Here is a 24,482-nt window from a genome sequence, read left to right on the forward strand (position 1 = left end):
CAGGAAGGGGAGGGGGCTGAACCCTACTGCTCTGAGACTAGAGAGACCTGCTTCTCCTTCTCTGTCCTCGAGGAAAAGGGAGCCATTCTTGGCCCAAATCACAGGGCCCAGGGTCCAGCCCGCATGCCCCCCATCAGCATTCCATGAAGATCAACAGCCGCTTTTCTTATCAAACTAAGCTCTGCACACTCTTCCCTTCTTTGTAGTCTATTGGACATATTGCCTGGTCACACGTTCACAGCTCTACAGACCAGACAGAACTTAGGAGACGTGTATGAAAACAACTGCCCTTATTTGATGAGTGAGACTACAGATGGCCAGGGCGTGAGCAGGGGCAGGGAGAGGAAAGGAGAAGATTGGTGTAATTCAAACGGGAACTGCATGCCTGCTTCCAGGCAATAAGCTAGGACTGGGAAGGAGAGACCATCCATGCAGTACTAACAAAGGATTACCAGAATTTCATGACACGACCTTGCTTTTAAAGGTTAGTCATTGAGTTAAACAAAAGGGGCTGGGTGAAGCCAAGGCCACTTAAGAAGGTTTCTCTTCTCCAGGGGGAGGTTCAGAGTTGCCCTCCTGAATTTTCATCGGCCACTCTGTGAATGTGGATGAGTAATGACTTTTTTTCTTGCATTCTTTCTCTCAGCTTCTCGAAACCCCCTTGACCCTCTCTGCTCTGGTTTAACAATGAAATCAATGACATCCTTGCCACCTGAGGAAAGAAAAAGGCATCCCTCAGGTTCTTTTCTCAGAGGAAATTAATTTGGGTGTTCTCTAGCCAACACCTAAAGTGTTAAAATTTCTGTAACAGATGAATTCTCAGCAGTGTAGGCAACGAACGGAAGACCCAGGATGCATACGCTTTTTACCTAAAAAGGCAAACCGCCTTAGCAACAAGCAATCCATCTCATCTCCCCCCATAAGAAACTGAGAAAGATAAGCGTTCTGCTTCACTAACATCCATGCATGGACCTGGGAGTAAAAGTTTTCCATCTTAAACTCCAAGGACAGGTGTAAACAGAGGCTCAGCCTTCCTAAGAGGCTGGTTACAAAGGAGGACTAATCAGAAGCCTTTCATCTCTGACCCTTTACCTTTAGGTCTATTCTGGGGCATGGAGGTGACAGGGTTTGTGTCCTTTGTGCCCAAGGAAGTGACAGGCAGCCTGTTGATCGATACCCGCCTTTGGTAGTGTCTTCAGAACTTAGAAGAGGGGCCAGAAAATGAAGCAGAAATCGTCGATACCCAGGTCTGGGGAGAAAGAGGTTATCATCACATTAATTTCATTCCTAAAGAAGAAGAAACAACAAAGGCAAACCGATGACACTTGTGTTCGTTGGGAAATGAGTGTGTTCTCTAAAGAAACGAGGACCTGAGAGTCCAGGCCTTTACTCAGTGCAATGCCCAAGACGAGGTGGGACTGGGTCTCTGAGATCTGATACTACCTGCACTGTTCACCCGGGCAGCAATACTCAATTTTCCAAGAACCGCTAGCTGGATAATAACTTGTAGCAAAAAACACAGAAGGGAAAAATTTCCAGCAACAAACCTGAGGCTTTAGGAATGAGCAGTTCAGTAGATAAAGGTTTGGGAGAAATCAACAAAGCAATTAAGAGAACGGAAGGATTGATTTGTGGGGAAGATCATTCCTTTGATGTTTAGCTTGGCTAATCAATAATTCTTTTTTTCCCTTTTCTTCACGTGGATTAAGGGACAAGAGAAGAGTAAAAGATTAAGATTAGTAACCTACCAATACCTGAAATAAACGATTTTACAGGAGAGACAGGAATTCCTTTTAAATGGTCCAACATAATTTAATAGATCTAAAATATTAATTCAAAAAGTACTGTGTCACAACTTTTTTTTTTTTTAATTCCCCAGTCAGCTCTCTTTAATTACTTCTTATACTGAATATGCGTTCACTGGCTCTTTGTTAGTTTAAAATAGAAAAAAAATTACAACTTAAATTCTTAATAGAAGGATGTTTGAAATATGAAAACAATTGCTTTTAAGAAACAATAAAAACTCACCCCAGGAGATACTTAAATTACATCAACACTATGTTGAATCAAATAGAGATGAAAGGACTGAAGTTGTCTCCTCCATTTCTGGTATATAAAAATTCTTATGGGAAACGTGTTTTAAAATTTTCTTGACATATTTTCCTATTGAACTTCGCCCTTCTAATTAGTACAAGGTTAAGATTTGCGGGGTCTGATTCTGACAACACAGTATCAACTTAGCTCTTATTTGTTTTTTTTTTTTTAAAAAAAAGAAGAGGCCGAAGCTAGAGGCCGGCGCTCAGGAGCCGCCTTGTAGGGTCAGTAGCAGCAGCGGGCGGTCGTGCTGGTACCTGGTTCGCACCTGCAGCTGGTCTTGCTGTTTCTCCTCTGACTCTTCTCCACTTGCTTCTTGCAGGCAGAGGAGGCTTTTATAAGTACGCGTTGGATCATGTCGCTTGCACCCTTAGAGGCTTCCCATCGTACTGGAATCAAACCCAAGCCCTGACGACACCTTCGAGAACCAGCCCAACGGCGATCTCCCTCTGCCCTCCCCCCAATCCCAACTTCCCATCCGACAGCGTCCCCTGCCCTCGGCCGGATGGCTCTTCCCGCAGATCCGGGCAGAGCTGACCCTTCCCTTCCCAGGCCTCGCTTAGGGGACCAGTGCTCAGAGGGCCGCCCCGGCCAAGCAGCACACGCTATCTCTTCTGGATTTCTCTGGATTTATTGCTCTCCTGCGTCATATGATTTATTCACTTATGCATTTGCCTTCTCCATTAGTTCATCCCCTGAAAGCGCGACCGTGCAGTTCGCAGAGGCATATCCCCAGCATAGGGTAGCAACCGATGGTATTTGATGGAAGGAAGGAGGGGGGGAAGGAAAGAAGGAAAGAAAGGAAGGGATGGAGGGAGGAGGAGTCGTGCAGGGTGTGATCACAGGGCTCCGAAGAGAAGCACGAATAATACTAGGAATCCCCGAGGAGCAGAGGCAATGTCTTTTCATTAGCACATACATACGCCTTGTGTCTAGCTCCTAACACGGCATTTGAAGATATCTGAGAGCAGAAACTGAACAAATGAGCTAAAGTTCACAACCCCGTGGAGGATAATCTCAGAAAGGTAACAGTGCAGTAACGACTCTGCAGCCTGGCGCTGCTCTAGCTTCTTCGCATGATCAGCGCCGGACTAATCCTCAACAGCCCAGGGAGGGGCACCCTGACTGTGAGCCCTGTTGACAGTTGTGGACCCAAAAGCACCATCCACAAAGGAGTTATGTGTCCCACAGCGTAAGCTAGTCAGTGGCAGGGCCAGTGTCCAAGGACACCGTCTAGTCCAGGATCCATGCTCGTTACCATGAGCCTCTCGTCACCGATGGGGTGGGATCCCGCAGGAGACAAGGCTCACAGATGGGGGGGGCAGGAGAACAGTCCAGAGAGCAGGTGGGGTGGAGGAACCATGAGGCAGGTGTGGGGAGGCGCAGGTGGAGAGTTCTCACACCGTGTTCCAGATCTCCGGGGCGGATGGTCCAGGGGCACCTTTCCTGACTTTCTGTTTCTGTGCCCAACACCCGGTACTTATCCAGTAAATGCCTCTTGGCCTGGTAAGTAGAGGACGACTAGTGAAAAAAGTGAGATGAGATATAAGAAGGGTTGATTGGGCCCAGGCCACTGAGGGGCAAGGATTTGGGATGCATAGAAGAATAGAGTGAAATTATTAGGTGAGTTATTCAGATGGTGCATGGGATGGACGGGAAAGAGGAGACTTTTAAGATAGAGACAAACTAGGAAATGAAGGAACTTCTGTGTCCACTAGAGTAATGGAGTAGTGATAAAATAGTAAATTAATAAGATTAAGAAGCTATTAGAAATGTCCACAACAGATGAAGGAATGAACAAATGTGGTCTACACATGCAATAGAATATGATTCAGCCTTATAAAGGATGGAAATTCTGATACTCGCTACAACATTGATGAGCCTGGAAGATATTCTGCTGAAAGAAATAAGCCACAAAATGACAAATACTGTACAATTCAGCCCATGTGTGATACCTGGAGGTGTCAAGTTCACAAACAGGAAAGTAGAACAGAGGTTTCCAGGGGCTGGAGGGAGTGGGGAGGAATGGGGAGTGATTGTTTCATGGTACAGAGTTTCTGCTTGGAATGATTTTTTTTATATATAAATTTATTTTATTTTTGGCTGCACTGGGTCTTTGTTGCTGCAGACTTTAGTTGCGGTGAGCGGGGGCTGCTCTTCGTTGCGGTGTGTGGGCTTCTCATTGCAGTGGCTTCTATTGTTGCAGAGCACGGGCTCTAGGCGCATGGGCTTCAGTAGTTGTGGCTCATGGGCTCAGTACTTGTGGCTCACGAGCTCAGTTGCTCCACGGCATGTGGGATCTTCCCGGACTAGGGCTCGAACCCGTGTCCCCTGCATTGGCAGGCGGACTCTTAACCACTGCGCCACCAGGGAAGCCCTGATTGGGATGATTTTTAAAAGTCCTGGAAATGGAGAGTGCAGGCGGTTGTACGATCCAGTGAATTTACTTAATACCACAGATCTGTACACCTCAGAATAGTTAAATCGGTAAATTGTATGTTATGTATATGTTACTATGATAAAAATACATACATACATACATAAACTATTAGATATGGGACGGAGAGAGTGAGAGGTGCAAGATGGCTCTGCATTTGTACTTGAATAAGCAGGGGCGGCTGACTGGAGAGCAGCCAAGATGCAGGAGTTTGCTGGGACGCGTGGGTGTGAAGGTGTCTGTGAGCCTTCCAGATGAATCTCCAGCAGGGGTTCTGTTGCCATCACCTGGCCCTCAGGCGGGGAGACGTCCTGGAAAGCTGGACCAATTAGGCCGTAGGCTCACCCCACAGGCACGGGGAGGTGGTCAGCTCATGTATTCCCTGTTGGCATACTTCCAGGAGAAAACAACAGGCTATTAAGATGTTGCCTGCAGGGACCTCCCTGGCGGCCCACCGGTTAAGACTTCGTGCTCCCACTGCAGGAGGCGCGGGTTCGATCCCCGGTCGGGGAACTAAGATCCCACAGGCTGCGAGGCACCGCGAAAAGATTAAAAAAAAGAGAGATGCTGTCTGGGTTGTAACCTGTGGGGATGTATCTTTAAGGCTGCGTTGAAGGAATTCACACCCGGAAGAAGGTATCTGTTCCTTTTAAGTGCCGGGCATGGCCCTGGGTTTTTCCCTTCGTGGGGAGACTCCCCTTCTGAGGCCGAGACCTGGTCTCAGACTGTGCAGAGTCACGTGGCCTGGAACACACCTGCCTTCACTTAGGCACCCAGGACCCAGCAGGGCCACCCGGGCAACCCCGACAGAGTGGGTGGCTGCCTCACCACTCCTCGGGGCTCGCAGAGATTTCCAGATGCCTTATCTAGGCCCTGGAACAGCCTCTCGGGCCTGACTCACCCCCTCACTTGCAGCAGCTTCTGGAGGTTCAACAATGTGCGGAAGTGAGCGCGCACAATCAATCGTGGGCCTTTGTACGGCGCGAGCGGCACTTTTCCTGGCTCTAAATAGCACCTCTGCGGCGGCAACGCCACGGCAGGGTCACTTCTATTTTCAGTTCTTCAGGCTGAGCTTCTATAGGTTTATGTTAAACCAAATGTCCAGGGGATGTTTCCTTTCATTCATAGGATGGCTTCATCTACAAAGTGAGGACAACACCCGCTCCCTTTAAAGACTGAGAAAAACTAACTCCCGCACTTGTATATTGATACGTTGCCATCCAAACATTTTAACCTTAAATTTAAATAGTTGCAAAGGATGTGACCTCCAGTGTATTGGGAACATTTAAATTTGTGAATTAAATATATATATAATTGAATTACTTTGCTGTACACCTGAAACTAACACAACATTGTAAATCAACTATACTCCAATAAAAATTAATTAAAAAAAAAAGACTAGCTGAACTAATCAACAAAAAAATAAATTTGTGAATAAAACTCTTTATGCACCCAGTGGAACACCTGAAACTAACACAACATTGTGAATCAACTATACTCCAATAAAAATTAATTTAAAAAAAGGCTAGCTGAACTAATCAACAAAAAAGTAAATTTGTGAATAAAACACTTTACCTCACTTTCCAGTGCACACGGCGGAATTCTAGTACCACAGTCATCTGTAACCTTCATTATCTGCTTTAAATACGGGAAAAAGATTTTTCAGAAACCCTCAGAAATTTGACAACCGTCCATTTTCCACTCAAAAGTCACCTTTCCAGTCCACAACCCTTTCAGAATTTTATCCTCATGTAATATACTTATTTGCTTGAGAATTTATTTTACTGATCACCCATCATGTGTCCCTGGAAAACATGTACATACGTGAAGACCTGATATTTTGAATAGAGGTACCATATGACCCAGCAATCCCACTCCTGGGTATATGTCCGGAAAAGATAAAAAGTCTAATTCTAAAAGATACGTTCACCCCAATGTTCACTGCAGCACCATTTACAATAGCCAAGACACGGAAGCAAACTCAGTGTCCATCGACAGATGAGTGGATAAAGAAGACGTGGGGTACACATATATAGACATAGATATACAATGGAATACTACTCAGCCATAAAAAGAATAAAATACTTCCATTTGCAGCAACGTGGATGGACCTAGAGATTATCATACTAAGTGTAGTAGGCCAGACAGAGAAAAACAAATACTATATGATATCACTTATATGTGGAATCTAAAAAATAATACAAATGAATTATATGCAAAACAGAAACAGACTCACAGACATAGAAAACAAACGTGGTTACCAAAGGGGAAGGGGAGGAGGGACAAACTGGGAGTTTGGGATTGACAGATACACACCACTATATACAAAATAGGTAAGTAGCAGGATTTACTGTAGAGCACAGGGAATTATATTCAGTATCTTGTAATAACCTATAATGGAAAAGAATCTGAAATATATATATATATGAATCCCTTTGCTTTACATCTGAAACTAACACAATATTGTAAATCAACTCTACTTCAATTTTTTAAAACCTGATGTCTTTAATATTTCTTGTGATCAGGTGGTTTTAAGTTTTAAAAAATTTATCCTGGATGGGATAATTGATACAAATTTTGCTAGAATATAACTGAGCAAAACAACACATTTCCCAATTTTGATAAATGATTATTAAATACGAAGGTAAAATTTCATTGAAAGTATCTCTTCATGAAATGCAGAGGTGGAGACATTGACTTGATAAAGGAAACAATATTTCAAATGGTTTCTTATTTGATGGCTTAGAGATGATTGTACCTCAAGGCAGTGTATCGCAGGAATGCCCTTCTCTTTTCAACTGGGGTTGGGTTCAAGTGAAAGCACAGGTAGATCTATACATTATAATCTTATAAGATGGATAATTAGGTGGTGGAGGAAGACGAAAGAATTCTAGAGAATCCCAGAGAGGTCTCATCTGTCCCTTGAGTGTTCACGAAGGCTTTGGAAAACGATATGCTCCCAGGTATACCTGGGGTATTGGGTTCAGCTTTCACAACAGCCAAAGAGGAAGTAATTTCTCAGCTTCAACTAATGGAGCCAGTGGAACCAAGGCGGTATCTGTACTATTTCAGCCTCAAGGAGTGACCACAGTGCATGGCAAATGGCCAGGCAATTGCTTATGTTATTGTATTTATACTAGAAGTATAAATGGTCTTTCTCCCAGGGATTGTAGAAAAATACTTCAGCTAAGAAGTCTGTCTCCTTCTTCTAGCTAGCTGTCGAGACGGAGATCTAGCCCGACTCAGTCAAATCTCCAGCGTTGCCCAGAGGTGAATTTAGTTGAAGTTAATGAAATTAAGTTTTAGGGTTTCCCACTCACATTGGCCCTTTCCAAAATACTAGAACAGGTCAATTGTCTTCAACTGGTCTTTTCTTTTTTTTACTTTGAAAAAATAAGATGTTTCATAGCAATCAGTTAAGATCTCTGCCTCTTTCCACTCTGCCTCTCCTCCATCACATTTCATCAGATGGTGCCCGAGTGGCCTTACACATTCTACATCTGGCTATGACCCTGATATCAGGGAAGATGATCTAAAATAACATGAAAACACTACAAGAAGAACATTAGTGATAAACTGACTGCCTGTTTTCAATTCTAAACACAGGTAAAAGTAGTTACTTTACAAGAAAACTGGACATGCCTTAATATCTTACACTCATAAATGAAAGAAACTTGATAGGGGTGTTCCAAAATTTGACAATAACTGTAAAGATTTACATGACATTGTCAATAACAAGTTGTGAAACTGAAAGAAATTTGTCTACACTATCAAAACTTTAAAAAATCGGTCAATCATGCTGAAAGAAAGACTGATTCATCTTTATATTCTCTCTATAGAAAATGTTATTACAAAATCAATGTTATATAGACAGCCATTTAATGAGCATGTCACCAAAAAAACATAGAAAGAAGGCATAGAGGTATGTCAAACAATTAGTTAATAAACTATGTGAGGGTTGTTTTTGGATTTGGTGATTTTTTTGTGATGCACAGTTAACTTTTTTAAATTTGTAATTTGTAGTGCTTCTTTCTTATTCAAAATAAATATTTATACATAACATCCAGTGTACTAAAATACTAAAAGGACAGATGTAATAATATTAGGTATTGATCGAAATACTCAGTAGTTCTTTATTGTAATTATTGCTGTTTTTAAAAATTCCGAGAGGTTAAATATTTTATTTTTCTCATATTTGGGCTCCCCACTGTTATGTTAATAGATTTGCTTTGTTCATTTACCATTAGATAGCACTTGTCTCTTGTCTTTAATAAATCATCTTTCTAGTTCAAAATACCTAAACAGGGCTTCCCTGGTGGCACAGTGGTTGGGAGTCCGCCTGCCGATGCAGGGGACACGGGTTCGTGCCCCGGTCCAGGAAGATCCCACAAGATGCGGAGCGGCTGGGCCCGTGAGCCATGGCCACTGAGCCTGCGCGTCTGGAGCCTGTGCTCCGCAACGGGAGAGGCCACAGCAGCGAGAGGCCCGCGTATAGAAAAAAAAAAAAAAACCTAAACATTTCCTTTAATATTTTTCATGATTGGCTATACGCTTATCTTTATACCTAGACATAATAACTAAAACGCCTAAACAAAAATTATATTCGTCAAAACAAAAATATTTCTATTTATTATTAATACCAAGACATCATAATATACTCTGTTATAACTTCTATAATTTAAAGTTTTTGCCACCTGGGTTGCAAATACAAATTTTACTGGTGGAAAAAAAGCTGTTTACTAAACACACAAGTTAAGATGTCAGCCCTGGAGGAATACTGTGCATGCAAACTCAGAAAGATAACTAATTTTCCCTAAAAATCCTTGATTATTCAGGACTTTTCAGATTGCAAGTGACAGAAAATCCAACTGAAACTGATTTGAGTGAACGTGGAGCTTCAGAGTCATAAGTGGGGAGTGCGGGGAGGGCCCTGCTGGGGACCCAGGCCTGGGCTCCAGGTCACAGCCCTGACCTCCTCTGGGTGGGTTCCGCTCTCCAGCAGACGTTCCCCAGTGGTGGCAGGTCGCTTCCAGCAACTCCAAGATTATGCCTCACAACCTCAAACCCAGCTGAAAAAGGGAGGGTGCTTTTCTCTCAACAGTCCCAGCAGAAGCCGGGTCTCCTTAGCTTGGATGACTCAACCCAAGACCCAGCCCTGGGGCCAGCAAGGGGCACTGTGCCCAGAGGCCAGGGCTGACACGGTGCTGTTTTATTAAAGACGGGGAAGTAGAGCTGGGCGGGGGAATAACTGCTCTGACAGATCACGAGGTGTGAGAGTCTAAAAGTTAGGAAAGTGGTTTTGTGGGTGCTGCATCCGAGACGCCATGTGTGTGGGATGGCAGTGTGTGTGTGTGTGGTGTGTGTGGTATAGATGGTGTATGTGGTGCGTGTGAGCGTGGTGCCTACACGGAGAACAAAGTGTGGGCAGTGAAACGCGTCCCCGGCGCTCGGTGGAGCTGGAGTGGGTCCGGGCCCGTGGGTACCCGGCTGAAGCGAGGCCGTGGCTCCGTGTGAAGCCTCGTGAAGGAGAAAACAGCTGCGGAAGCCAGCGGTGCGGGCGGGAGTGCGGGAGGGACATGGCGATCGCGGAGCCCGAAGCGGGCACGCTGACATTTCGTGCGCTTCACTAACTCTACTTTGTGGCCTTCATAAATCTCACTCAGAATTACTGTCAATTAAATTAATGAATCAGAGGCTGCTCAACAAAAGGCGTATCCACCTGTCGTTTTCCATGGGGTCAGTGAGACCTCAGCTTGTCGTAGGTGTGCTCCGTCCAGGGCTGGGAGTGGAGTTTGCTTAAAGGACCTTTCGGGGATTTCACGAAAATTCTGTGTCCTGATCTTTCTTAAGAAAGTTCAGTGAACTTCTGGAACTGGAAACCGTGCTTTAAAAAGGAAAAAAACCCAAACCCAGAAAACAAAACCCTTGGGTCAGGTCTGATACGTTGGTTTCGAGCTATACTTTTCTAGAATGAGACCCTCCTCCAGCTTTCTTAAAAGATGTTTGCAAAAAGTATTTGTACTTTCATTGTTCCAAATAGAACCAGAAAATGGAGAAGACAAGGATTCTTTGAAACATATCACTTCCAAAATTCAAGATGAAAAATAGGCATTATACAGATGCTATTATCCGTGTTTCTTTCCCAAAGGCTAAAGCATGCGTGTGCAAACACATATGTGTTTGAGTGTATCGATAGAATACTTAACTTGAAGACTTTTTAAGAAAATTTCTACTAGTACAGCATAGCCATTTTCCTCAATATTACCTAAGTTAGAAAATAGAATTTTATTTTACTAATGGAAAAAGATTCGTATATGTTATATAAAATGATCAAGCCCCACATTAAGGAAAAATACTGTCTGCTTGTTCCAGATCAAAGGACAATAGCAAAATTGAGAGCAAATTTACACTGGAAATTAAAACTTTTATTTCCTTTGCCAGTTCTACAGTTTACTGCTTAGGGATGTAATTCAGGTTACCTCTATTTCTCCATGTGGAGATGTCTGTTCTCTATTAATTTTTCTAAGATTTGAAGAACTAACTATGATCCTGAGAAAGGGAGAATTAACGTTCTGTTCTCAGTATTAACTTTGTTTTCTTTCCAAGAGTTCATTATGAAGTGTCTTTCCCTGGATCAAGTGACCCTATCTTCCCACCATTCCAAACAGGGCAAGCAGTTCCTCTTAAGGTAACTTGTTTCCAGGAACTACTCTAATCTTATACCAACTTCTCGTCTTCCAGATCAGACCAAAATGAAATATTTGAAGTATCACACCGATATGTGTGTACACATGTAGAATGAAGGAACATTTCAAAAATGGAAATATGTACTAATTGAACTAGCAAAAGATGGCATTCTTAAATAATCAACATTTTCTTGAAAAGAAACTTTCAAAAACAGTAACAAAGGTTGCATTTCCTAAGTTCTGTGTGACCAGCACTGTGTAAGTACTTCACAATGATTTCCTTTTTTAATTTTTACTGAAATATAGTTGATTTACAATGTTGTGTTTCAAGTGTACAACAAAGTGATTCAGTTATATATATATATAAATATATACATTCTTTTTTACATTCTTTTCCGTTATAGATTTTTGCAAGATATTGAGTATAGTTCCCTGTGCTATACAGTAGGTCCTTGTTGGTTATCTATTTTATATATAGTGGTGTATATCTGTTAATCCCAAACTCCTAATTTATTCCTCCCCCCACCTTTCCCCTTTGGTAACCATAAGATTTTTTTTCTGTCTGTGAGTCTGTTTCTGTTTTGCAAATGAGTTCATTTGTGTCATTTTTTTAGATTCCACATATAAGAGATATCATGATATTTGTCTTTCTCTGTCTGACTTACTTCACTTAGTATGATAATCTCTAGGTCCATCCATGTGGCTGCAAATGGCATTATTTCACAATGATTTTCGTATTCAGACCCCATAACAACCCTATGAACAAAGGGCTGTGATCCTCGGTTTATACTTAAGTGGACTGAAGTTCAGACAAGTCACATCACTTGCCCAAACTTACACCGCTTTTGCAGGTGCAAAGCCAGAATTCAGGGGGAGGTGTGATTCACTGATAAAGGTTGGGTTAAAACCATCATAACCTACGATCCCATGTTATTTCTTTGATAATTATCAAACCCTTAGAAGGCAAAAGACTTGCCAAAAGGGCTGGAAGTCACGTGGAGAAGTTGGAACCTGGTACATGGCTGGAAGTGAAATGGTGCAGCTGCTGTGGAGAACAGGATGGTGGTTCCTCAAAAGTTAACACAGAGTTACCGTACAATCCAGCAATTCACTACGGGGTCTATTTCCAAAAGAACTGAAAGCAATGTTTTGAAGAGATGCTTGTATATCAATGTTCATAGAAGCATTATTCACAATAACCAAAAGGTGGAAGCACCCCAAGTGTCCACCAGTGGATCAGTGGATAAACAAAATGTGGTCCATCTATACAGTGGAGTATTCTTCAGCCTTAGGAAGGCCTGACATTCTGACACAGGATAGAACGTGGATGAAACTTGAAAACATGCTAAGTGACACAAGACAGTCATGAAGACGACCAACTCTGTGTGATTCTACTGAAATGAGGAACATAGTTTAGAGAAGTCAGATTCACAGGGACAGGGAGTAGAATGGGGGGCTCCAGGGGCTGGGGGAGGGGGAGTCAGTGTTTAAGGGGTACAAAGTTTTAGTTTGGGAAGATGAAATAGTGCTGGTGATAGATCGTGGTTGCACAACCACGTGAATGTATTTATTGCTAGTGAACTGTATGCTTAAAAATGGTTCAGATGAGGGCTTCCCTGGTGGCACAGTGGTTAAGAATCCACTTGCCAATGCAGGGGACACGGGTTCAGGCCCTGGTCCAGGAAGATCCCACATGCTGCGGAGCAACTAAGCCCATGTGCCACAACTACTGAGCCTGCGCTCTAGAGCCCACGAGCCACAACTATTGAGCCCGCGTGCACGACTACTGAGCCCGCGCGCCTAGAGCCCGTGCTCCACAACAAGAGAAGCCACCGCAATGAGAAGCCCACGCACCGGAACGAAGAGCAGCCCCCGCTCACTGCAACTAGAGAAAGCCCGCGCGCAGCAATGAAGACCCGACACAGCCAAAAATAAATAAATAAAACAAATAAAATTTTTAAAAAATGGTTAAGATGGTAAATTTTATCTTTCCACAGTTAAAAAAAAAACTTGCCAAAATCTTAGCACATCGTCATGGAGATTCAGTCACCTCTCATTAAAGTCTTCCGTCTTTTCAGGGCTGTTTCAGGATGAAACCTTGAGAATCATAGATTTTGTCTGCTCATACCCTAACTCTCATGATAATCTGGTCTGTGGACATGTGTACCAACTTAGTGAGCAAATCTCCCTTGAAGAGCTTATTTATGAAGTCACATCATGCCCCGGGCCTCAGCGGTTTGATAGCATCTGACTCGACAAACAACCACGCGCTGAGGCAGATGATGAATGAGAGGAGGCGGCACTAGCAGCGTCGGCCATTAGGCAGCAGCTGTGCCAGGCGTTTTCCATACATTCGTTCCTTTAAGCCTCAGAATAATTTCAGGAGCGTGGTTCTACTATCATCTCCCCTTCACACTCAGGCACATCTTGGAAAGTTCGCGTACATGGCCTAAGGTCACAGAGCAAGTCATCGTTGAAGCTGATGGAGAAAGGAGAGGGGAAGGTAGGACTGTGGGAAAGTCTTCCTGGAAGAGGGCGGGTTGTGGAGCGTGGGTATCATCTCCAGGAAGAAATTCAAGGAGACAAGAGCTTATGTGTGTCTAGCTGACTTAATAGTTACAAGCTCACCCAACCGTGAGCCCATTTTGTGTGATAATATTGCCAGTAAACTGTGCACATGAAAGAAGGTATAACTTCAACTTCCGATACGACGGAGCTGAGTTCTGACTCTAATTTCAAAAATCGGAAGCCTCTGCCTCATGGACTTAGATGAATACATTTTTTCATATTTTTTTCAAAGAATGAAACTATATAAACACAGAGAATTATAGACAGAATAACATAAGAAACACTCTAGAATCCATCACCTAGTTTAGTCAATTCTTGTATTTGCTTCTGTTACAAGTAAGTCTATATTCCTATATATCCACATCTGTTTAATATATAACGTTGTAGACAGTCCCCTTTGACAAAACATGATGCTGCAGTTCAGTCTCATCAGAGCTTGTAAGTGACAAAAGAAGAGGTAAATTTAGTCCCAAAACTGAAGAAAAGATCCTACCACTCAGAAAAGCAGGATATGGAGGGATAAGGGGGAGAGGCGGTCCACGAATTCTAAAAAGGATGATCCCTGAGGGATGCAAGGTGCATTTGCAAAGGCATCCCTAACACCAGGCGTCCAGTACTGCACAGAAAACAGAATGGCATGTGCACAAATTCCCTTAACATGTCCCTTTGTTAGAAATGTTGACCCATGTTACGACTAGAACTCTGTAACTAGCCTGTAAAGAAGGGAATAATGGTGGTTTCTACCAGATGAGATCATGTTGCTGCAAAGCTGCCCGTCAGTGAGAGCAGTTGCAAGGCACTTACTGATTAGTGACCTCTGGGGCTTGAATAACTCGGAATTTGTCGTGATTCACTGAAATTTAACTCTGCACTTCCCATGAGAGTATTTGCTAGTAATTTTTTTTTTAAAAAAAGCACAGAATTGGGCTTCCCTGGTGGCGCAGTGGTTGAGAGTCCGCCTGCCTATTCAGGGGATGCGGGTTCGTGCCCCGGTCCGGGAAGATCCCATGTGCCGCGGAGCAGCTGGGCCCGTGAGCCATGGCCGCTGGGCCCGCGCATCCGGAGCCTGTGCTCTGCAACGGGAGAGGCCACAGCAGTGAGAGGCCCGCGTACCGCAAAAAAAAAAAAAAAAAAAAAAGCAAAGAATTGTACATTTCATTTTATTTTATTTATTATGATCTTTGGGGAGCCACGCCACACGGCTTGTGGGGTCTCAGTTCCCCCACCAGGGATTGAACCCGGGCCACAGCAGTGAGAGCCCCGAGTCCTAACCACTGGACCGCCAGGGAAGTCCCAATTTTTTTAAGTGACCAAAGGAAAGGTGCGGCCTGCTTAAAAGTGGCTTCAGTGAGTGGGAAGAGGCCCTGGAAAATCATCCCATGCAAACCCTGCCGCCAAACCATCAGTGTGATAGTCATACTGTTTCTCTGTCTCCTCCTTATTGGGTAATAATAATAAAGAATATTATCGTATATCCATAGCTACCTATCTACCTATCAACATCTTTATTTTTATTGATTTTTTTATTGAAGTATAGTAGACTTACAATATTATATTAATTTCGGTATACAACATAGTAATTCTATATTTTCATAGATTACACTCCATACAAAGTTATTATAAAATATTGACTATATTCCTTGTACTGTACATTACCTCCTTGTAACTTTTTTTTTTTTTTTGCGGTACGCGGGCCTCTCACTGCTGTGGCCTCTCCCGTTGCGGAGCACAGGCTCCGGACGCGCAGGCTCAGCGGCCATGGCTCACGGGCCCAGCCGCTCCGCGGCATGTGGGATCCTCCCAGACCGGGGCACGAACCCCTGTCCCCTGCATCGGCAGGCGGACTCTCAACCACTGCGCCACCAGGGAAGCCCCTTGTAACTTATTTTATACAGAGTACTTGGTACCTCTTAATCCCCTTCCCCGATTTCGCCCCTCCCCTCGACCTTCTCCCATCTGCTAACCACTGGTCTGTTACCTGTATCTATGGGTCTGTTTTAGTTTTGTTATATTTGTTCATTTGGTTTATTTTCTAGATTCCACATATAAGTGAAAATATACAGTACTTGTCTTTTGTTGGCTTATTTCACTGTTTAGTACATCTTTCTGTTTATTAAGTAAAATAGTCAAATGTATCCCTTCCTTCCCTTTTCTATTAGTAGAGATGCTCTATGAACATAAAAGCAATAGAATTAGATTTCTTCAAATAGTCTACATGTCAAATTACCTTCCATCCAACTAAGGAAAATTTTGATATAGTCAATAAAATCTGCCCATCTTTTCACAAATATTATTGCCAATATATTTTATCCACATAAGAATTTCTCTAATAGTGTTTAAAATATCTATACATCTGTCCATGTCTAAAGCTATACAGTACGTACTTTGCTAAATCTCTTTGCAAAGGTCCACAGCAAGGAATTCAATCAGCTCGTGGTTACTTGTGGACGGCTGAGAATAAAAGGAACTGATTGGTACGATCACTGGTTGACTGAAGTTGTTTGGTTTCTTTATTAGGCAGATGGAATCCTAGCTTTCAAAAAGGAGAGGGCAGGTGCGGTGGCGAAAGTGTCCTAGAACTTGGTGATGGTGGTGCAACTTTGTGAATTTACCAAGTGCCACCTTGAAATGGTTGAAAGGATGAATTTTATGTTCTGTGTATTTTACCACAATAAAAAGGAAAGAGGGTATTTTATTCTGTCTTCCTTGCAGAAGATACCCCTGTCCAGCCTGACAGTCCCCCTTTTTTTTTTTTTTTTTAATGTTTATCTTCCTTTTTTTTCCTCTTTTTTTCTGGCAGTGGTATCTGGTCTGAGGTGGGTAACACCTGATTTAAATCCTGACTCTAGAACACAGCTGAGAAGGTCATTCCCAGAGGAATAGGAAACGTGGCCATGTACCGGAAGACTGGAAGCAATTTAGCATCTGTTTGTCTGCGAAAATGTGGCTGATAATATTCACTTCGCTTTATACCACTGAGCTCCCATCAGGCCGGCAAATCAAAAGGGGAGACAAGACACCCCCTGGTCTGCACTGCCGACACACGCCCCGTGCCAGCCGGCCTCCTCCCGGCAGTGGCTGGCTTTCTAGACGACACATAAACAAGTGTCTTTGACAGAAAGTCCCGGCGGTTCCAGGCCCTGACGATAGCACACGCTAACAAAGCAGGGAAGTGGGGACTCCGGTCTATTTACAAAGCCTACGTGCTGGAAAGGACACAGATAAAGCCGTTCCCAGGAGGCGACTTCAGCGCAGCCCAGCCGTGCCCTCGTCGCACCTGCTGCTCGGAGGACATCCAGGCCGAGCAGAAGCCGGCAGCAGGGGCAAGGTGTTAGCCTTGACCGCACGGCAGGAGAGATTAAAATTCCAGCCCCCGTGGAAGGATCCTCTACAAACTCGGGGGGCGTGCAACCGCCCACCCCGTAGTCCCACCCTGCCCACACCTCTAGGGCACACCTGTGAAAGTGAGATAACCTAGAGGCGCCAGCCCCTTAAACCCAGCAGGTTGATGGTGGCGAACCATCGAGCATCCTGACGCTCCTTCCACCTTGAAAGCGGATGAGACGGAGGAAGGCGTGGGGCGAGGGGAGAAGAGCTCCACCTGCCACTGACAGCGTAGCTCTCCTTTCCTCAAAACTTCTCCTTCCCTCCAGGGGAACTGACTATGAGCCCCATCTCTTGGGTCATGACCGGATAATTCATGTAAATTACCAACTGAATTCCCAAGTCTCTGAGAGCAGACAGTATCCAAATTTTATGAAGAAATAAGGGCTCAGAAAGTGAACAATTTGCCCACGATGACCCAGCTAATATGTGCCAGACACCACGTGCTGTCAGCTTGGTGGTGCAGTGATGCTCTAGAACACAAGCTAAGCTGGATGGTTTGAAAACAGCATTGGAGTTCTTGGGAAAGAGTTTCCACGCCTACCCTAAGCTTAAATTCCCCTCCATTAAACCGAAATGCGCGCGGCCGCTCTCCGGTCAGCACCCGAAGCTGCGAGCCCGGGTGTCCGCTCAATTCCCTCCTCTCTGGCTGCGCAGCCTGTCACCAAAACCTAACAACCGTGCCTCAAATCTGAGTGCGTCTCTCCGTCCCCGCGGCCTCCTGCCACGCTGGGCCCTCGTCTCCACGGACCTTTTCAGGCCTTCTCAGGTCTCTGACCCTGCAGCCCATCGCCCACGCAGTCACAGAGGGGCTGGGGGACGATGGTCATGCCACTGCCGTCGCACCTCTACCGGAAACTGCCGCCCATGGAAAATCTATGTGCACCGGGACGGGCGGCCCTGGATCCTTTCTGGAGCAAGCAGGGTTCCAGTAAGAATTCCACATGGAGGGTCACTGACAACCTGGCTAGACGTGGCCTTCCAGCTCAGTGCCCACCGCTCTCCTACCCGCTCATCCAGCCTCCCCATTTCGGCCTGGAAGCGGGCAGACTGATCTTGCGGTCCACTTTTGGGGCCCCCTGCGTTTGCCCACAACACTCTCCGTCTGCGGTTCCCTTCTTCTTTCCCTGCCCGGCACGTGCCTGCCCGTCCCTCCTGAGTCAGAGAAGGATGCTCTCCCCTACAGACACCGTGGCACGCGCCCCCAGGCAGAGTGGGACTCTCCAGCCCCGGACCCCCAAAGCACTTCCCCCAAAGAGCACTTACTACACTGCATTTTCAGTCTCAGCTTCACGTCCGTCTTCTCCACCAAGCTGTGGATTTCTAGATTACGCCGTATTAACCTTTTTACCCAGGAGCCAGTACTTGGCATGTAAATAGTAAGGGCTAGGTATGGTTGTTGAGGAAGGTGAGCACGATCTCTGAGACCCAGAATCCAGCTTCTCTAGAAGTGGAATAGACGGATGTCTATGGGATGTATCTGTGCTTCTGATACAATCACATCATCCCTCTATCTCAAAATCATATTTTCAAAGAGGCCCAGGACCTCAGTTTCCAGTACTAGGGAGCTGACTGTTATTCCGGGGGCGCCAGGGGTAAACTTCAGGACGTGGTGATGCCTTCTCTAAGCAAAAGACACTCCCAGTAGCTGACATGGACAGCAGCATCCCCATCCCTTTCCTCACCTGAGCCTCACTTCCCCCCAGGCAACGCCCCGCCCCCCTCCCGGGCCCCTCAGGTTACAAACCAACGGCCAAGTGAAGTGAACGTGAGTTTACCTCCTGTTTCTTCCCCTCCTTCCTCTTTCAAACAACTTACTCTTCCTGCCCCTTTCCATCCTGCTTGTTTTGCATTTCTATTTGGCCTCTACTGTCTTTGTTCCCTTCTCTCAGCTCGTCTAGACTGGTGAAGCCACTCTAAACTGCCTCAGAACTCAGAGATGGGACATGGGACGTCCACCCCAGCTTGACCGGCCTCACCAGCCAGACACCCCGGAGAACACACGGCTTCTCAGAGCCTCAGAATCCTCGTTTACGAAGAGGATTCTGCATCTTCGCCACGTTCTTCGACCTGCTACTCTGAGCTTTTGCTTTTCTCGCCCTTATCTCTTTATGTTGACTAAAAGTTTACACTCTGAATTTATGTAATCTACTCAAATACTACTGTTGATGAGATCATTAAAAACACACAAAATGAGTCTGTAAGAGTTACAGAGATTTAACCAGATAAATCTGTAAAGGATTTAGTACAGTGCTTGGCAAGCATTAGTTCACTTTCAATATTAGTTCTCTTCCTAAAAGGAACCCTCCTGCACTGCTAGTGAGAACGTAAATTGATACAGTCATTAGGAAAAACAATATGGAGTTTCCTCAAAAAACCAAAAATAGAACTACCGAATGATCCAGCAATCCCAATGCTGGGTTTATATCCAAAGGAAATGAAATCAGGACCTCAAAGGGATATCTTTACTCCCATGTTTATTGCAGCATTTACGACAGCCAAAATATGGAAACAACTAAGTGTCTGTAAGTGGGTGAATGGATAAAGAGAATGTGGTCAAAATATACAATAGAATACGATTCAGCCGTTAAAAAGAAGAAAATCCTGCCCTTTGTCACAATGTGGACGAAGCTGGAGGGCGTTATGCTAAGTGAAATACACCAGACAGAGAAAGACAATACTCACTGTATGTGGATTCTAAAAATGTTGAACTCATAGAAGCAGAGAGTTTCTACGTCTACAGTGGTTACAGGGGCTGGGGCTGGGGGTGAGGGGATGAGAAGATGTTGGTCAAAATGTACAAACTTTCAATTATAAGACAAGGAAGTTCTGTGGATCTAATGTACAAGCAGGGTGACTCTAGCTAATAATACTGTGTTGTATATTTGAAATGTGTTAAAAGAGTAGATTCTAAGGGTTCTCACCACACACACACGAAAAGGTAACTGTGAGGTGATGAATGTGTTAATCAACTTGGTGTGGTAATCATTTCACGATGTATCATCCCATTGTACACCTTTCAAAAAAATTACATTGTATAACCTAAATATATTGATCGGTCAATCATGCTGCAATAAAACTGGGAAAAATTAGTTATCTTACCAGCTCTCATAAAATATTAGCTGTTCAGTTACTTCACAAAGTTCTTTTTCCTCTTCATTTCAATCTTGCAACTCTTAACATGAAACAGTGATAATATCCTGTGTTTACATAAATAAACTTGTTTAGTGCTGACTCTGTGAAAAGCACTGTTGGAAGCACTTTACAGATATTAACTCATTCAATCCTGTAGAGGAAGCTCCTAAGAACCTTTTGATGTATCACTGCTCTTCGCCCCGTTTTTATGGGTCTAGTAACCGGCCCAAGTCTCAGAGCCAGTGTGCAAGCAGGCAGGCTGACCCCTTAGCCTGGGATTTCGATTCCAATACTGAACTTTCCCTACTTGGCAATTTGGGGGAAACGAATTAGCTCCATCCATACCAACCCCTCGCCCTCTAATTAAAACGGAGCATTTTGGTTTGCCCAGTTCCAAGATGCAGTCAGAAATGCTCCCCGGCTCTGCCCTGAGAGAGTGTGGCTACACGTTTTTGATTGAACTTTTCCTCTTGAGCCCTGAAAGCTTCGGTCACGATCCAAGGACTAAAGCTCCAGTGACTGTGGATGAGTTTGCTTCCTGGGAGTGAGTCTGGCAGCCCAAGGAACAGCCAACCCCAGCATGGAGAGTTGGAAACCAATTGGTCACCCATCAGCGGGAAAGCTTCCAGACCTGGCTCAGCCCTGATTTGCATACAGAAACAAGCCATGCAGGCATACGCTGCTGTTCTTTCTTTCCTGTTTCTTCAGATTTTGTGCTATCTCCACCGGCTGGGTGATGTGAGCCATTCGAGCTGTCCAGAGAAAGGATGATGACATGGAATTCCTGAGTCCTGGGCAGCAATGACTTGTCCTTCCTACCCCACCTCTAGCCCCAGTCAAGCCCTAGCCCCATAGTGAGAAGGCTTGTCCATTCTAGGTAGAGAGGCACTAGGAATGATGGCTAACGCCAGCCCATCGCCAAGGCCTCCAGGCCCCTCACCCATGCAGGGGCTTGGCCGTGATCTCACTCCCAGGGGCTCTCCCTCCAGAGTCCTGGCCGAACAGCTCTTGTTAGCATGTGAGTCATAATAAATCAACACCCAAAGGGAAGAGGTTTATACACTCCACATGTTACGCTCAGGGTAATTTGAAATTTCGGGGTGCAGCTGGTCTAAACTGAAGCATTTTTTTGTAATTTGTTTTTTTAGCTTTAAGATTCCCATGGAATCTAAGGACAGTTTACAAATAAGGAAATCTAAGGAAACTGTCTGAGGACAGTTTACAAATAATCCTCCTGGTGACTTTAGTGACAGATAAGAATGATTTGTAATTAGCATCTTCAGGCCTCATAAACACATGTCTGAGCAAAAGCAGTTGACTTGCCTAAGAGGAATAAACACTTATCTCACAATGCAGTGAAACCGTGTGGCAAACCTTCTCTCCTCAACTTGGTAGGCTGCACACAGATAGTTCTGCTTTGCTCCCTACGAATTAGCACAGGCTCCAAGACAACAGGATCTTTATTAATAAGTATATGCTGTGCTTCTAACGGTCTGTCCTGGCCATGCTAATGACGGACAGTGAACCAGGATTTGACTCCTACGTCTACTTGTTCTGAGATCTAAGGACAGAAGCTGAAACTCTGAATCCCCATTGCACAGCATTGAGAATAGATGTTAACTATTTGTTGCTGATGGAAAGGGTGCAGAAGAAGAGATGAAGGAAGAAGAGGGTGATCATTATTTTCTGAACCATAAACGGAAAGTAATAACATTAATCACCAGATTCACTGGATTAGATGAAGTCTTCTGAGCAAGACAGTTTCTTAAATATCCTGACCCTTCAGGATTAAAGGGAACCGGAAAAAAAAAATTTAATTAATTAATTAAATTAAATAAATGGAATTGTAAAAGTATGTTTAAATTCAAGGTATCTAAAAATGAATGTTAAATATGGATTTTATGATTAAGACATACAATGAAGGTAATTGTATGGATAACATAGTTATTGGATAAGATCGTCAGAATGAGATCATCATAAATACTGAATAGAAATAGAACATGATACTGTAATTCTAGAATGCTAAAACTCTGTAAAACAATTAATTTGATGATGTTCACCCAAAATCGCAACCTTAGAAATCTAAGATTATGAGACAGTAAGCTCTAGTCAGATAGCTATGTAATTTTCACTTTAGCCAACTGTTTACGTGAATATAAATGTTTCTTTTTAAAAATCTTATAAAGAAAAGACAAGAACGCTCACTAGTCTTGTAAAACCAGAATACATTTCTGATGACTATTTTATTTTTACTAGTTTTTTTACAGGCATGCCACTACAGATATCTGGGTGATTACATACCCACTAATGTATTTCCCCTTCATGTTTATTTTGGAAAGATGGCAGGTTATTTTGAAAGAAAGGAAGAAAAAACAGACTACAGAGGAAGCAGAGTTGCCTTGTATCTCATAAGGCAACGGATTGCTAAAATTACCAGACTTCACGGAAAAGAGCGCAAATTCATTTCTTTTGCACATTTTCTTAAGTTTCAACGGACTTATAACAAGATGATACACCCATAGCATTGAGGAGAAAAGCCCAAGGCCAAAAAATAATAAGAAAAAAACTTTAATTTTGGAATTTTTTCCTGGATCACAAAACCAATAGTGAGAATAGTGACACTGTCCCTGAGCTTTAGTTATCAGACAAAACTTTCTCCCGACACTTTCCAGACTAATTCAGTTATATTGCTGATCATAGCACTGATAAATCAGAGAGATTAGATATCAATACAAAAAAATATGGGAGAGATAAATTAGGAGGTTGGGATTAACATTTACACACTACTATATATAAAATAGATAAACAACAAGGACCTGCTGTATAGCACAGAGAACAATATATTGTAATAACCTATAAAGGAAAAGAATCTGAAAAGGAATATATATTATATATATTAAATATAACGAAATCACTGCGCTGTACACCTGAAGCTAACACAACACTCTAAATCAACTGTATTTCAATTTAAAAAATGTGTAAAACAAAAACAAACAAAAAAAATGTAGTGTAAGTGTTACAAATCAGTTTGAGTCTTAGTTAATATTCCTGCTCAGTAACTGGATTTACTTGCCCCGTTCACCCAGTCTTTTAATAGAATTTACTAGGCACTTACTATGTGCCACAAAACTGATACAAAAGTAAATGACACAGAATCCCCGCCTCCACAATGCTCACAGTCTGCCCGTGTGGCCTTGTATACGGCAGGGGAAGTCATGATAAACAGCTTCTGGGAATTGAAGCAGGTTATAAAGCATCAACTCCTCAACGATTCATTGAGTGGATTTCTAAAACGATTCATTTTTATCTTCCTGCAAAGGAGGCAGATTTTACATTGATTTACCTCTGGAAAAAAAGTGTCTCCTCCAACGATAAAAAATTTCTACTGTACAACATGATTTTAATTGTGTCTCTGCAGGAAGGAACAGGTCCAGGATGATCAAGACGTTGGTTGTAATCAGTGACCTCTTCCAAGATACCTTGAACTTTCTTTTGTTGATTGGACCTTCTAAAAGTGAGCTGGGAGTCAGACTCTTCTGGCCGGTACCCATTTTAAACATCACTTAATCGCATGATGCGACAATTTGTTATCAGATGACCCTGTGCTCATACACAAACACAGCCACTATCACGCACAGACAGGCCAGAATCTGGCAAAACCTTGATGAAACAGAAATAAACACAATGTGTAATGCATATTAATAAACTCAGGCATTCCGGCACACACGAGCATTACAAACACCCTGGAAAGGGAAGTGCTGTGAGGCTAGGTTTCCTTATGTGAACCTGACCATCAATATAAACAAGGACAGATAAAAGGGAAAGAGGTGAATCCTTTGACACCTTGTATCACTTCAATCTTGGAAATAACAATTCCTCTCTTAAGAACTAATAGTTTCTGTAGTATGTCATTTTCTCCAAAGAGGGGATGAAAGTATAGCAAGGTTCTTGCCCTCCTGCCTGAGATTGTACTCATTTAAAGGTAATTGGAGAAAGTAAGTCAGAAAGAGAAAAACATATATCGTGTATTAACGCATATATGTGGAATCTAGAAAAATGATATAGATGAACTTATTTGCAAAGCAGAAATAGAGTCACAGACTGTAGAGAACAAACGTATGGATACCAAGCGGGGAGGGGGGATGGGATGGACTGGGAGATTGGGATGGACATATATA

The 24,482-nt window shown here is 43.5% G+C and overlaps 1 long non-coding RNA gene across 1 annotated transcript in view; it reads right to left on the reverse strand.

Annotated features, from left to right (window-relative positions):
- The window catches only part of LOC137210450 (uncharacterized), a 92,578-nt gene extending 68,656 nt beyond the window's left edge, over positions 1–23,922 (reverse strand). The window contains exon 1 of the long non-coding RNA XR_010936527.1: positions 23,648–23,922. This is a non-coding gene — a long non-coding RNA (uncharacterized lncRNA). The remainder of the gene's footprint in view (positions 1–23,647) is intronic.
- Positions 23,923–24,482: the final 560 nt, after the last annotated feature.

This window comes from Pseudorca crassidens, chromosome 17, assembly GCF_039906515.1.
Source record: "Pseudorca crassidens isolate mPseCra1 chromosome 17, mPseCra1.hap1, whole genome shotgun sequence".
NCBI lineage: Eukaryota > Metazoa > Chordata > Mammalia > Artiodactyla > Delphinidae > Pseudorca > Pseudorca crassidens.